Below are 15,290 nucleotides of genomic sequence, written 5' to 3'. Positions count from 1 at the left end.
TTTTATTTGATACTTCTTAAAGAAAGTAATCACTGTGCAGTATACTTTAAAACGAAAGTAAAATGAAATTTCATGAAAACGGAAGTAACCTTATGCAAATATTTTAAAAAGTATTAAAATAAGTTATACAAGTTTTATTAGAAACCAAAGCAGCAGTTAATAATCAAAACCATAAAACAGTACGCACGTAAAAACAAGTTGTACAACTTTTGACCCGAGAATAATGCAAATTCAAGTGAAAGCCTACGCTGAACTAATAAGAATAGTGTGTGTGTGTAACATTAAACATGATGTGAGTATAATATGGTACAAAAGTATGTTAAAACCAGCATATCAGAGACTGATTTAGGGAGATGGTATAAAGGTCAAGCCGAGATAAGTAGCAGGTTATTAACACGTTGCTTAAATAAGTATTTTCTTGTAATGCTCTCTAGTCTTATCAGATTGTTTTATGCATTTAAAATAGAATAATTTTTTAAAAAAAGCAAATTAGTTTCCGGTATAACTACAAAAAAGTGCCAACGCGACTTTGTTTTCTCATAGCTTACTGAAAAAAAAAGTATATTTGTAAATGAATTTGTGCACATACACGTACGTTTCCTTAGATTACTATTATGTTAAAATTTAGGGAGAGAAAAAATTCAGGAGGAAAATTTCAGATCGTTTCCCCTACCTGCCTCAACTTGTTTCTTACCAATTTCCGTAACTTTAGCATTTTGCACTATTTTCATTATTACAGATTGTGAAACAAAGCCAGGAAGGGCGAAATGACACCAATTTGGGCAATCTTCAATATTGGAACACGACGTCATTCACCCCAAACAACCATCCCTCATAACATAAATAGGCTAGGCTGACACTGTAGACCAAAACCGAAGGAATGCTCCAATATGTAGTCATGCGGCGATTCAATGATCTGAAACAGCATCATTTATTAGCATCTCATAAATATATATCATTAAATGAGCAAAGAGGCTCATTTTAAATATGCATTTATTTATGGCATAAACTGCATACAGTAAAATTCCATCTGACTTGTCCCGTTGCACCTAAAATGTTGAGCCAATAAATGTAAATAGAAATCACGCCGCCTGGTTTATCACCACCGCTACACACTCGGAATCCCTGAGTGACCTGAAAAGGTCATGAATACAGCCCCCCCCCCCCTCACCTTCTAACTTATTAAAAAAAATAGCCATTTTTTAAAAATAAACCAACCAACACACACAAACACTAATAATTACTACCTGGTGACTTACTACTTACAACGAATAAATCAATACTTGACAAAACTTATGAACTTATTTCAAACTCATAACCGTTTGGTTTATTGATCAAGGAATTATATACGAGGACAATGTTAACATCTCATAATTCGTCCAACAAAATATTGATATTTTGAATTTTATTTTTTTTATAAATACAAATCATAAACTTTTGTTTTTATCATCCACACTAATTGGCCGCCTTTGCTTCTGTATTTTAAGAACTCTTTAATTGCACATCACACACAGATCGCCCTCATATCGAAATTTAGCCTTATGTTTTTTTTATACAAACATCTCGATGTCGGTTAACTTTTCGATAAACAATTAATCTACACTTAAACCCAGTAACCATTTCAAGTTTGAATTTCAGTTTTATGAAACATAGAGGACGTTTGATAAGTAATTAATTCAGGGAAAAGAAAATCAGCAATTTTCGTGGAGAAATATTAACTGAATAAAATTGTAATAAATGTTTCTTTTCAAATTATCAATTTTCAACCCAGTCTATGTATACAAAAGAAAAAAAACACTGACATTTAAACAGGATATAAAGGAGGACAAGTGGTCATAGATCAGAGAGAGAAAGAAGTAGAGACGAGAGAAAGGTAGTGGGAGAGACTGGCATACAGAAGACAGAAATCTATGTATATAAGAAAAAAAAATTATCAACAAGTAGGTCAGGCTAAGGTAAACATCACAATCTCCCAGGGAAGGCAGCAACTAGTGGGTAGAGACTTCAAAAAACAGAACACAGCTTGAACACCTAGCCTTAAATATATGTGTGTGCGTAAGCTTCATCACCTAAAATAAAATTTTACTTTTTTTAATATTCAATCTAAAGTTAAAGTGTTCTACAAATTTCAAACAAGAAGTATTCGACAATTTAATTGTTCTGGTTGACTGCAAATATATTTACTATAGATATTATCTTTGCAGAAGTATGTTTCAGAACTTAATTTCACTTTGTAGAGCATAAACATTTTTAATGTATGACTGCAATAAAAAATGAAAACAAATCCTGCTTATAAAATCCTTTCTACTGCTTACAAAACAATGTAGTTTTAGCAAATATTGAAAATAAATACAATTGAGAAAAAAAAACACAAAACAAAACACATTTTCACGAATTGGCATATTATTCATTAAATATTAAAGAATATTATTTTTATATGGGTAAATATTTCCAGTAAAATAGTAATTGACTAAATATAAGGGTTTTATTTCGTAACTTTAAATCAAAATTCTCAAGTTTTCTGCTTCAAACTCCACAACTACCTGTGAAAGTGGTGTCTCAACCTGACCCGCCTCCATCGAGGTTATAACAACTTTAAAGTAGTTAGAAAAAATTTACAATCAAAATGTGATAAAAAGATATACTCAGACTTACTTTCAAGAAGGTTTACAAATTGATAATAATCCTTTAAGTTTTGATATCCAAAAAGTAATTATAAAACAGCCATAAATGCTTCGAAAACAGCCAACTTGTTAAAATATTCCAGGTAACAAGATAAAAGAAGGTAAGAGAAGTGAAACTAAAGTAGTTCGTTCAACTATTGCGCTGGTTAGTGCGCAGTAATATATGCTAATGACTTATCTTAATACCCTGGCGAATCACACACACGCAGTCTATATACTTTCATAACTATTAATATTAATTTCATATAAAATATTTAATCATTCGAGTTACTCAATTGTGGAATAGTAAAAAATAGTTCATTTTATAAACTTTTAAAAGTATTTTGAAAAAAAATATGAAAAATACATTCCAAGTATACTATGTTGTCTTTGTGAGTTTTGTTTATTTTATTAATTCAGTATAGTTTGTTGCAAAAGGTAAGAATAAAGCGGCTTGTAAGTCATTGCTCTTGATAATTATTTGTTGCATTCAAAAACAAACAATTAGGATTATTTAAAGTATTTTGACTAATATAAAATATTCGATGAAATACTGCTTCCTTATCAGATAAATTCTTATTAAATTAAAACTATTTATTTTGTCTACTAATATACAAAACCACGAAACTGATAAGATTAGTTTAAATATTTAGTGCAGTAGAAGCTGCAATGACAACGACAGTAGTAGCCATATCGTGGAGTGGGAGAAGGTAAAGATAGACGAGGCGAAATTAATAGTAATAGTGTCAGAGACGGCAGTTAGTTGTAGCTAGGACTCTTAAGTTATGTTTAATGAAATATAACTTCACTGGTGACATTTTTTTTTCTCTTTGAAATTATTTCTAATTAGCTTTTTAAGACTAAGGGCATTAAATATGTTCACACTAATTGTTGACGTGTAGATTGTTCTGGGCCAGCTCTATGATCGGTTATATGTCTACCCCGTCTTTTTTCTTATGAGCGTTCGGTTTGTCTTTTAAGACGATATGATATATGTAGTGATATTGGAAGGTGAAACAAGGTTGGGTTTGTTTTCAATTATACAAATACTTTCGTAAAAACAAAAGGATGAACTAGTTAGAACTCTTTTAGTATGAGAAGTGTGTGCAGATAAATGCATACCCGCGTTACGGCTACCTTAGGCTCCGAGATTTCGTCCTTACGGAGACTCGATTCTTAGCACAGTAGCTAAGGTCAAACAATAAAGTCGACAATTCGCAAAATTATAATCACTATATATAAATACACACACACATATATTTATTTACTTTATATATACTTATATATAGGCGCAGGAGTGGCTGTGTGGTTAGTAACTAGCTTACCAACCACATAATTCTGGGTTCAGCCCCACTGCGTGGTACCTTGGGCAAGTGTCTTTTACTATAGCCTCGGAAACTGAAAGCACCCCGTCGTATAAATATATATATGCGTGTGTCTGTGTTTGTCCCCCTCACACACACAGACACACCATCGCTCGACAACCGATGCTGGTGTGTTTACATCCCCGTAACTTAGCGGTTCGGCAAAAAGAAACCGATAGAATAAGTACTAGGCTTACAAAGAATAAGTCCTGGGATCGATTTGCTCAACTAAAGGCAGTGCTCCAGCATGGCCGCAGTCAAATGACTGAAACAAGTAAAAGAGTAAAAGATATGGATCTTTACCTTTTGACCGACAGATTTTAAAAATAATTTTTTGTAACTAAACTCTGGTAGAATGAGTCATATAAAACATATTTTACTCTTAGCAGTTTTGAGAAAAACTTATACTAACGAAGTTATTTCATGTTAAAGTTCTCGTATTTTGGTAATTTCAACCAATCAATAACGTGTATTCAGCTGAATAAAATTACTGCTGTTGTTTGCCAACAAGAACTTCCGGCGGTGCATGTTTCGTTTGTCACTGTTATTTATGACAACCCTAAAACCTTAACACTAACCCAACCCTAACCCTAAAACCCTAACCTAAAACCTTAACCCTAACCCTAAAACCCTAGCCCTAAAACCCTAGCCCTAAAACCCCAACCCTAACCCTAACACCCTAACCCTAACCCTAAAACCTTAAAACCAGTACAAACGCACGAACGATGTCATAAATAACAGTGACAAACGAAAAATACACCGCCGATAGTTGTTGACAAACAACGGCAGTAATTTTATTCAGTAATTTTATTTCAAAGTCATAGGTTGAAATTACCGAAATACGAAAACTTTAACGTGAAATAACTTCGTAAATATAAGTTTTTCTCAAAACTACTAAGAGTAAAAGATGTTTTATATGACACATTTTATCAGTGTCCGAAGTTTGAAAGTGTTTAGTTACCAAAAAATATTTTTTTTAAATCTGTAGGTCAAAGATAGATCCAAAGATATATATATAATATATATATATATATATATATATATATATATATATATAACGGGAAGCTTTATGAAAATAAACAAAAGACGAAGGCAGGTGGAAAACAAACGAACAATTGTATTATATATATATATATATATATATATATATATATATATATATATATATATATATATATATATATATATATATAATAACGTCGTAAGGCGTTGGACGGAAGGTCCGGTTAAGTTACTAGGGGTCTGGTTCGGTCCAGATCTCCAGATAGAGAAGAATTGGAGTGAGACCTGGTCTAGGCGGGCGTTATCTTTGCTAGGAAGGGAGGAGGTGGAGCAGATGTTCATTGCATCTGTCATCACCTACCGCCTGACCGTTGTGCCTTTCCCCGATTTCTGACTGAATAAGTTGGAGAGAATCCTTTTCCGATCTTTGAGGAAGGGAGGAAAGCCACTTCTGAAGCGTTCTGTCTGCTACCCCAAACTGCTAAAGGGTGGGCTAGGGATGCCTTGGCTGAAGATGTGAAAATTCGCGTTAAGACTGAGGCACCTCTGGCATTACCTGGATGGAAAGTATGTGTGGTCACCACACGTAAGGTTCTACTTTCCACAGTTGACATCCTTAATGGATATTGGTCCATGGATCAAACGAATACCTAAGCTGGGGTATTGGCAATTGGAGTGTCGTCAGGCACTCCAGCTACTCTCTCGGGCGGGCAATACCAGCAACAGGAGCTCCACTGCGGATTTCTATAGCGGGTTAGTGGAATTTATGTCAGACGATGTCCTGGGGGGAGGCCCTGGGCTACGATGGAAGTCAGTTGATCAACCTGTTCAGGAGAACTTTCGAGCCGGAGTACCTGGATAATCACCAGAAATCCCTGGCTTGGCAGTGCTACCGTTCGGCTTTGCCTGTTCAAGACAAGCTGTCAATGCACGGATGTGCCGTCTCGCCGACATGCCCGAGGTGCGGGCAGAACAAAGAAACTGTCTTGCACGCCTTCGTGGAGTGTCCGGAATTATCGAAACTGATAGCTTTTGTCGAGCAACTGTTGTCATTGATGGGAGGAGTACGGCTATCGGCTGATTCTATTGTCAAGATTGTGCCACCTCCTTCCCTTAACAGGGAATGGAAGGCTTGTTTTTTTTCTGCGTAGTAGCCATACTGAATGAAATGGTATGGAAGACGCGACTAAGAAGGATAGCGACAGGTACCTTCATCTGCGGCCAGGGGTTGGTTAACTTTTTTAGTTACCACCTCGATAGTATGATCAGGCTGGAGAAGAGATACCTGTCACAGGATAGGTTCGCGTAAAAAGGAAGACAGTAGTGAACTTGCTGCGAGTCTTATAAGTGATGGTAGCTACAGCAAAGTAGAGGAAGTTGTCACAGATCTTGATCAAGAACAAGGATCACTTTACACTAATGAAGTACAGACAACTGACTCAACACTACAGTAAACTACCACACATGTACGGTCTTCCTAAGATTCACAAGGATGGTATTCCATTAAGACCTATAGTGAGGTTCAGCATGTCATCCACTGAGCCGCTTCCCTGTGGATATAATCAGTCCATTAGCAAGAAAGTCAACATCATACGTGAAGAATCCCACCTACTTCACAGAATTGATCAAGGATACCCCTATTGAATCCAACCAGATGGTGAATCTAGATGTGATAAGTCTGTTCACCAAAGTCCCAACTGGTGAAGCACTATCGGTGATTCAAGAAAAATAGATGACAGACACCCATCTAAAAGAACGCACTTGTATACCAATAAGAAAGTTGATGAAAATGTTGACCTTTTGTATAGAAACTACCTTCTTTAGTATGGACACTGATATTTATCGACAGGGTTTAGCAATGGGTTCGCCATTATCACCGATAATAGCCAATATATACATGGAACACTTTGAGAATTTGGCTTTAGGATCAACACCACTAAAGCAACCTTATAGCTGCGATATGCAGATGACACCTTCATATTCTTGCCCCACTTGAAAGATGTTCAAGTGCTATTAGATCATGTGAACTCAATAAAGCCATCCATACAGTTCACAATGGAAAAAGAAAAAGACAATCAGCTGGCATTCCTGGACGTATTAATAACATGCACCAAGTATGGATTCAGGACATACGTATACCGCAAGCCGACCTTCACTGGACGATACCTCAACTTCAACTCCCACCATCCATACAGTGTAAAGAGAGGGATTGCTTAGTACCTAAAACATCGAGCAATGAATATAAGTAGCGATCGTAATACCCACCACGAAGAAATGATCAAGTTCAGTAACAATCTATTAAGCAACAACTACCCCAAAAGCATACTCTCCACTCCAATTATGAAGAAAAGAGAGGATGAAACCGATAAACTATCACGGAATAGTTTTTTTTTATTAATGCTATTTTTTTTACATATCTGTTGTGCATAATTGTTGGTTATTACTGCAGTTGGATTTACCTATCATTTTAAAATGACTGAAAAGAAGGGATCGAGTGGAGCTAAAGCCAGTAGAAAAGGAACGTAAAACGATTACACTAGATACTAAGTTTTAAGAGGGTTTGAAGCGGGAGGGAAAACATCAGCTAGATTGCCAAAACATTAAATCTTGAACGACCATATCTTGCATAGTTATGGGCCATCCTTTGGCAAGGCATAGCACGTGTTCAGCCACCCTGCCAGGGATATGGCGAAGTTATGGAACTTCAACATGGCAGATTGTGAAGAGGTAGTGGAAGAACTCAAATGAACCAACAGTGCTTCTTACATTGATGAGCGGAAGAATCCTGGAGGAATAATGGTCAAGACTACACAGCTCTATTAAGTGAGTAACTGCAATGCATCCATAGGAATGGCATCCGTGGTTGTGTAATCAGCCAATGAAAGATTCACTATGACTCAAGCTCCCAATTCAAATTCATACTAATGGATGGCGACAGAGTCATGAGAATCCGCGAAAACAGTGAAAAAATATTTGGCATCGTTATTGCAATGCCTACAGCGAGAACAATACGTGACAAGAGCGAGAAAATTAAGCCAGGTGCTCAACAAGCTACTCTCTTAAGGTCGGATCATATTTTTTCATAGATCTAACGTGATGCTTAAAATGGGACAGCTCCTGAGTGTATTGATCAAGGATCAGATTTGACGTAAGGCACAGATAAGATGATAGTAATTGGGGAAAAAATAGCCAAAATTTTATATGACTATTTCCAGAAAAAGGAAGATGAAATTCTAATGAAAACCTTTTCTGGCTTTTCTGGTTTAAAAGGTTTAAAAAGTGATTGAATTTGCATAGTACAAAAATGACTTAGTGAAGCTGCTAGTGTTGATACAGAGGCTGCTGCTTATTTTCCTGAACAACTGGCAAAAACAACACACCAGAGCAAGCGTACAATTTTGGTGAAACTGCACTTTTCTGGATGTTCGTGTACTAGAACTATTTCTCGAGAATAAAAATCTATTTCTCAAGAAAAAAAGTGGGGAAAAGGAAGTTTCCATAATTTGTCTGACGCTTCTTCTGAGAGAAAATGCTACTAGTGATATGAAAGTTGAGCTTCTGATAGAATATCTCTCCGAAAATACAGGGCTTTTCAAGTTAATTTACCTCTGATTTAGCGTCCAAATAAGTAGGCAAAGGTGACTAGGAGCCTTTTCGAGGCGTGAAGAAAAGTAGAATCCTAGACATATTTCCAACGGAGCATTGTTCCTTGTAGACAATGCACCAGGTCACCCAGTAAATTTAAGTTAACTTTCGAATAATGTGAGAGTAGTACATATCTCCAAGGATAGAACTTTGTTCTATCCAATGGATCAAGGTGTGATAGCTAACCCCAAAGCGTATTATCTGAGAACTTATGAAAGCGTAGTGAGACCTAGGATTTGAACGCCATTCTCTAAGTTATCAGGCCAATGCCACACATGGACCAAGCAATTATCATGTGTATGTTTTATTTATCGACCAATAGATAGCTGGATATTACGCCACAAAGTAAAAATGGACGTCCTTGAGGTTCGCGCCTTTTTCGCAATTTTCAAGCAGTTTGGCGCCAAAAATCCTCGTAGATGTTTGAGAGCAGCCAGGGAACACACATCTGTATGAGAGGGACAAGATAAGAGAGAGACAAAGATAGTGGTTGTGTACGCGTGTGTACACCCGTGTGTGTGTATGTGTGTGGGGGCATGCGAGAGAGAGAGAGAGAGATAGAGATAGTGAAGAAAAAGATTGAGCGAGAGAAAGTGTGAGAGCGAGAGCGGTATGATTTGAGCAAGAGAAAGTGACAGAGAGAGCGACATGATTTAGCGAGAGAGAAACTGTGAGAGTGGCAAGATAAAGACAGAGAAAGAGAGAGAGAGATACATGATAGAGCAAGAGAATAATATGGTGTGTGGAAGAGAGAGAGAGGGGAGCGAAAGAGAAAATAGAGTGAGGCAGAAATAGTGAGAGAGAATGTAAAGATAGAGCCAGAGAATGATAGTGAGACATAGGCAAAATGAGGACTTTGAAAAATAGTAAGAGAGGGGGAGATAGAGCCAGAGAAATATACTGAGAGAGAAGTACAAGAAACAGTGAAAGAGGGAGAGAGAAGGGGAAGAGAGAGCGAGTGAAAGATATTGAGAGAGAGAGAGAGAGAGGCAAACTGAGCGAGAGAAAGATAGTAAGAGATAGAAATATTGTATAAGGGAGGCGCAAGATATAACGAAAAAAAGAATGAGCAAATGGACAAGAAAGGGCGAAAAAAAGGAAAAAAGAAAGAAAGAGGAGCAAGATAGAGCAAGAAAAAGACATTTAGAGAGAGTAGGGTCAGGATAGAACATGATAGTCAGAGAGAGGGGGAGATAGAGCGAGATACAGATAGTGTAAGAGAGGGCAAGATAAGCAAGGGAATGATGGTGAGAGTGTCAGAAGATCAAGATGGAACGGAAGAAAGATAGCGAAAAGTAACCTCAGTATTTTTCGCTTGAAAAGCGGAGGCTATTCGCTTTTGTCTTTGAGAAAAGCTGATGATTCAGTTCTATTGTCAGTTGAGGAATAGTCCGTTTCAATTAATAGTCTGTCTTTGAAACAAGAGTAAAACAAGCGTCACAGTCAGAGATCTTGGATAATTGTTTCATGTGTGAAACAATAAGGGCAGGTAGTAAACACAGAGGTGTCCTGCACCGTGTGATCAGATGAAGTCTATATGGATCTCCTGGTTCTAATGGCCTCTGAAGACCACAACGCTATCGCAATATATTGTGAGAGCAGAAAAGTGGTCCGTCAAAGGACAGAAATCCAAGTTGCTACAAGTGTCGAAAGAACTATTTGAAGGTTAACTACTCAAAAGGACAAAAATGTGTTAAAATTTTTTAAAAAGGTAAAGGCATCAGCGGATAACCCAGCTAACTCCTGCGACACAAAAGACGTTGCTGTCATTGCTGCTGCCATAACCCCATGAAACGCTCATTCAAGATTGATAGAAAAGGAGATAATCTCTTCCTTCTTGGCATCCCCAACATCAGAGGCTTACAAAGTGAGGTCCCCTAGAAAACGGAGGGTCACATTTCTATTCATTAAAGAACTGATCAGAGACTCCGTGCTGCAATTTCAAAACATCGCTTTACTGTGATGAGGGGATAGGAAAAATTGTAAATATCGAGGAAAATAAAAAGAAAAGTAGATTGCTGTAATTCTCTAACAAAGACGCATCCACATTTCTAGAATGCATGAGTTTCACAAGTGTACCCCCAACATAGTAAATAGATAAAAAATACGTACCTAAGAGACGACAAAAATACTGAAATACTGTGTTGTTTGAGGAGCCAAGGGGCAGCTATATCAAACCCAAAGATGATTGGTAAAAACTATGCGAATAGTCTATCTACCCAGATGATATGGGAATGTCTACGGATGAATTTGGTGGCTTTTCACTCTTGTATGGATAAGTGTTTTAATTCTCATAGTGGATTATGTTTTGCTTCATCTCCCGTTTATTGTCTATTTACAATTCAACATGTTTTTGTTACCATTCTTTACTTCACATGTTTGTATTATATGCTTAGATCCTTGTGGCCAATTGTGGTTCTTGTGTTTGTTTGCTCAGAATGGTCAACGTTTTATACAACTCCGCTTCAAAGTAACTTTTTCTTAGGAAGTACTTGATGGAAAAAATATTACTTTTTGTTCCTTTTACGAATATTCTGGAGTAGAAAAAAAAAGAAGAAAGAAACGGTTCGTCCCAAACATATTTTGTGCACAAAGTTTTGCAAAAATCGATTTTGCTATTTGTGATTAAAAAGTGTCCGTCTGTGAGGTGGTGGGAAAAGATGTTGACTATACGTCTCCCAAGGTTTTGAAAATACTGAAACAATTAAAAAGGAAAAAGATAAACCGAAGAAAAGGACTTGTATAGACACTTTTGTGTTTGTCAAACTGTAAATGTCTTTGTCGACATTTACAATTTGACAAATACAAACTTAAATGGCAATAGCAAAATCACCATCTTCTCTCCTACTACCATCATCGTCGTCGTCGTCGTCGTCATCATCATCATCATCATCATCATCATCATCATCATCATCATCATCATCATCATCATCATCATCATCATCATCATCATCATCATCATCATCATCAACAACAACAACGACAACGACGACGACGATAATAATCCTTCACTAGCAGTCAACATAATTTCAGTCATTGAACTGAGTCCAACGACTGTGGTGAACTGGGATATCGCTTTCAAGGCTTTTAATCGATGACACCCACCCCAGTACTTATTTCAATGAGCTACTTTATTGAATCATTAAGTTTTATGTTTAACATGAAGGGACACAACTGGTCACACCAGTTTACACAAGTAGCTATGCAATATTTCTCAAGAGTTATGTTATTGACAGTTTACAATATAATTGTATTGAGACGTAGTAAAGCATATGTCAAATTTTATAGACGAATGTGGCCCAGTTAAAAATTTCAAAAATTATTGTACCTAATTTGCATATTTAATGAGATATTCAACTGGTTGTTCAAAAATATACAGTTTAAAGTTATCAACATATCGAATTTGGTTCGCGTGCTACTTAAAAAATTTGAGATATTTCATTTATGCAAATTAATAAGCCGAACTAAGTCAATCTTTGATTATCATAACATTTGACGATGAAATTTTTGCCGAAACCTGCATGTTCAAGAGTGTATTATACAAATATACATTTGTCTTATACTTGATAGGTTTTTAGTCAGTTTATGTACGAAATGCAGTTTAAAATTACAAAAGAGACCCTTTCTTTTCCGAATTGTATTTCATAGCAGATTCCGGTATAAATTTATATTGTTGTCCTACTGGACAACAAATTTTTCACCAAAAGAAATCCGTTGCTGAGATCTTTAAAACATGAACAGTTATGTACTTATTCTATCTATTTGTATTTCAGTATACTGTATGTACTTATTCTCTATCATTTGGAGGCTTATTACTGATCACTCTAGTATTAAAATCTTAAAACCGCAAGTTGTAGGGTTTCCCCTAGAATTACCCTACGTGGACTGCTCCACTATTAAGGATATTTTTGCTATTGGAAAAAAAAAACTGCTTTTGAATTCTATTTCTAAATAGGATAGTTTCTCCATATTCCTATATTCTTACCCGTTACATTTTGCACTTTCTCAACATTCTTAAGCGTTTTTAGGGACTCCAATATCCATAAGTACAATACCATATTGTACACTTTTTAAAATCTATCTAGACCATCAACAAACTTTTTTCGTATTTTTCGTATTTTTTTTTACGCTTCTTCGGATCTTCAGAACTATTTTGTCGGCTGTTAGGTGATCTTTTGTGCCTTGTGACTGTTTTTTGCGGTCTTTCTGCTGGACAGGTAGTAAGTCATTTGTTCCAGATATATGTACACATAGTCGTCAGTTATTTCAATTAAAATTTTCCATATCAAATTAAAGCATGTAATTGCCCGTTAATTAGTGACGGAACCCTTGGATATGTCTTTCATGGTGAGAGTCTTTTGTCCTTCAACCATCCTGTCGGGTATTATATCATCGAAAGAGCATCGGTCCAGGTGAAAAGCCAGCTTCCGTTGTATATTCTTGAATTATTTCACCCAGAAGCCTTGGATTCCATCCAAGCTTGCTGCTTTCCAGTTCGGCAACCCCTTAACCGGACCAAAAATATATTGCTTCTTCTGGATCAGAAGGCATACATTCTCCGCTTTTACTGCTCAAATTTCTATTAAACTGCCGCTGGTTTGAATAAAAGAACTTAATTTGCACGTATTGATCGAATTTTTCGGAGTAACTCATGAGTTTTACCACTTTATTGGAGATCCACACCATAATTACTTTTCTCACTGTTCGAAAACTGTTTGGAATTCGTTGCTCATATTTCTTGAAATTCTTCAACACCCATATACTAACTCTCTGTCTTCCAAAGATAATTTTTTTTTCGGAGTTGCTAGGATGCCTCGTTCAATTCTCCTTTTTCACTAAGACTCCTTTGTCCTTCTGCCAAGTATCTATACGTTCTTCTATTACAACTGTAACTGCCCTCTGCAGTTCCCGTAATTCTGTCATATTGTCCTTCCGTACGTACTGCAGGACTCTATCTTCCTTCATGGTTTCACTATACAGTTTCTTATTATCAACAGACAATAGACTGATTGGATCTTGTTAATTATAACATACTGTCAATTAAGTTAGTCTGTCGAGTATTTCCTGTTCATTGTCTCCTAGGCCAGAGGGTAACTGTCCCTGGGGTGCTTGGTCTCCACGAGCATATTCCCTTGCATCTGTATCACAATCCTGCTTTCAACTATTTTCACCTATTACACTTACTACATCCTCCTCTGTGCTCTAAGATTCATCAACACTAATTTCATTATCATTTTCTATTCATCAAAATCATGCGGATCAAACAATCTTCGCAACATTGCACTTTATTCTTTTTCCGTATAACATGGATTTGGTTCATAAGTTAGGTCGCACTGGTTTTAAGCATTTCTTTTTCATTTCAAAGTTGGTGAATCCTTCTTCCGATGCAACGTTTACAAAGTGCTTCTGATTCAAGAAGCGAGCAGTGTTTTCGACCTTCTGCTTTCTCTTTCCTATCTCCAACTTTCTTTCTAGTGATAGAGTGTTACTTTTGTGTTCTTAAGGCTAGCCTTAAGAACACAAAAGTAACACTGGATGACAACTGGTGGGAACATGGGCTTCCACTCCCAACTGTACCTGAACATAAATCCTCCAGTTGCTCTTTCGACAGTCCCATAACCTTGGTAGTTTCTTGTTTCATCATTTCTTTCCATCATTACAAGAATGAATCCGTTGATAAAAGGTTATTCCTTATCTAGAGTGTTAATTGTTATTCGCATCTGTTTAATTAAACAGGGCGCCAGCACTAGATGGACTTCTAACCAAGGCACGCAAATCTCTATCTGCCCTGGACACCGACCCAGGTATTTCAGTGTCTCCGTGTACATCACCATCACCATCATCATCGTCGTAGTCATCATCATCATCATCATGAAAAATCTCAGCTTTGTTGGGTATGATGGAAAATGTCAGCTGTCCATAGCCAACAGACTAAGGTGACACTTGTTTACTGATCACGCTTCAAGAATCCTGCGGAGGACTCTTGCAGTTCCAGGCAATGATGATTTTTGTAGATTTTCTATCTTTACATTTGTTCTAATCTTTTTGAGCCATGTTGATAGATGGGTACTGATTTTTCTAAGTCCACTTTCTTCATTGCCCACAACCTACGTATTTCCAATTTCAATTCATCATAGTTTTTCACTTTTTCGTCTTCTTTCTCGTCAATCCTGTTGTCACTAGGACATACTATATCAATTATCAGGCATGTATTTTTTTTTCTGATCACTACAACAATGTCAAGTTTTCGGTGTTTAATCTGATGGTCACACTAAATCACTGCATCCCACAGGATTTTGCAATCCTCACTCTCAGTAGCTCCTGCTGGGATTTGGTCATACCACGTCCTTGATATTTCTAGGTCATAATTTCCACAGAGCTCCCAATGGATCATTCTTGCCGTATTATCATGTTGCCTTTTCTATTCACGTTATACCAATTTCAGGCATTCACTAACAATGTAGGACACTGTTTCATCCATCTCACCACACATTCTGCATTTCACATTTATTATTATTATTGTTCAACATTTGGCAGTTTCAGGCAAATTTCTACAGCATCACCTGCTACACTTCCGTGTTGCTAGTGTGTGTGTGTGTGTGCTGCACTGTGTTCT

General features: G+C 36.7%; 1 protein-coding gene across 3 annotated transcripts in view; it reads right to left on the bottom strand.

Moving 5' to 3' along the window:
• LOC115219645 overlaps positions 1 to 2,819 on the bottom strand; it is a 71,794-nt gene extending 68,975 nt beyond the window's left edge. For 2 of the 3 annotated variants that reach the window (XM_036502037.1, XM_036502042.1), the window contains exon 1: positions 2,656 to 2,819. The gene's annotated coding sequence lies outside the window, so the exon portion shown is untranslated. The remainder of the gene's footprint in view (positions 1 to 2,655) is intronic. The other variant, XM_029789815.2, reaches the window with a different exon arrangement.
• Between the last annotated feature and the right edge of the window lie 12,471 nt (positions 2,820 to 15,290).

This window comes from Octopus sinensis, linkage group LG1 (genome assembly GCF_006345805.1).
Source record: "Octopus sinensis linkage group LG1, ASM634580v1, whole genome shotgun sequence".
Classification (NCBI taxonomy): domain Eukaryota; kingdom Metazoa; phylum Mollusca; class Cephalopoda; order Octopoda; family Octopodidae; genus Octopus; species Octopus sinensis.
The sequence above is the reverse complement of the archived record's forward strand: the minus strand, read 5'-3'. Positions and strand labels throughout refer to the sequence as shown.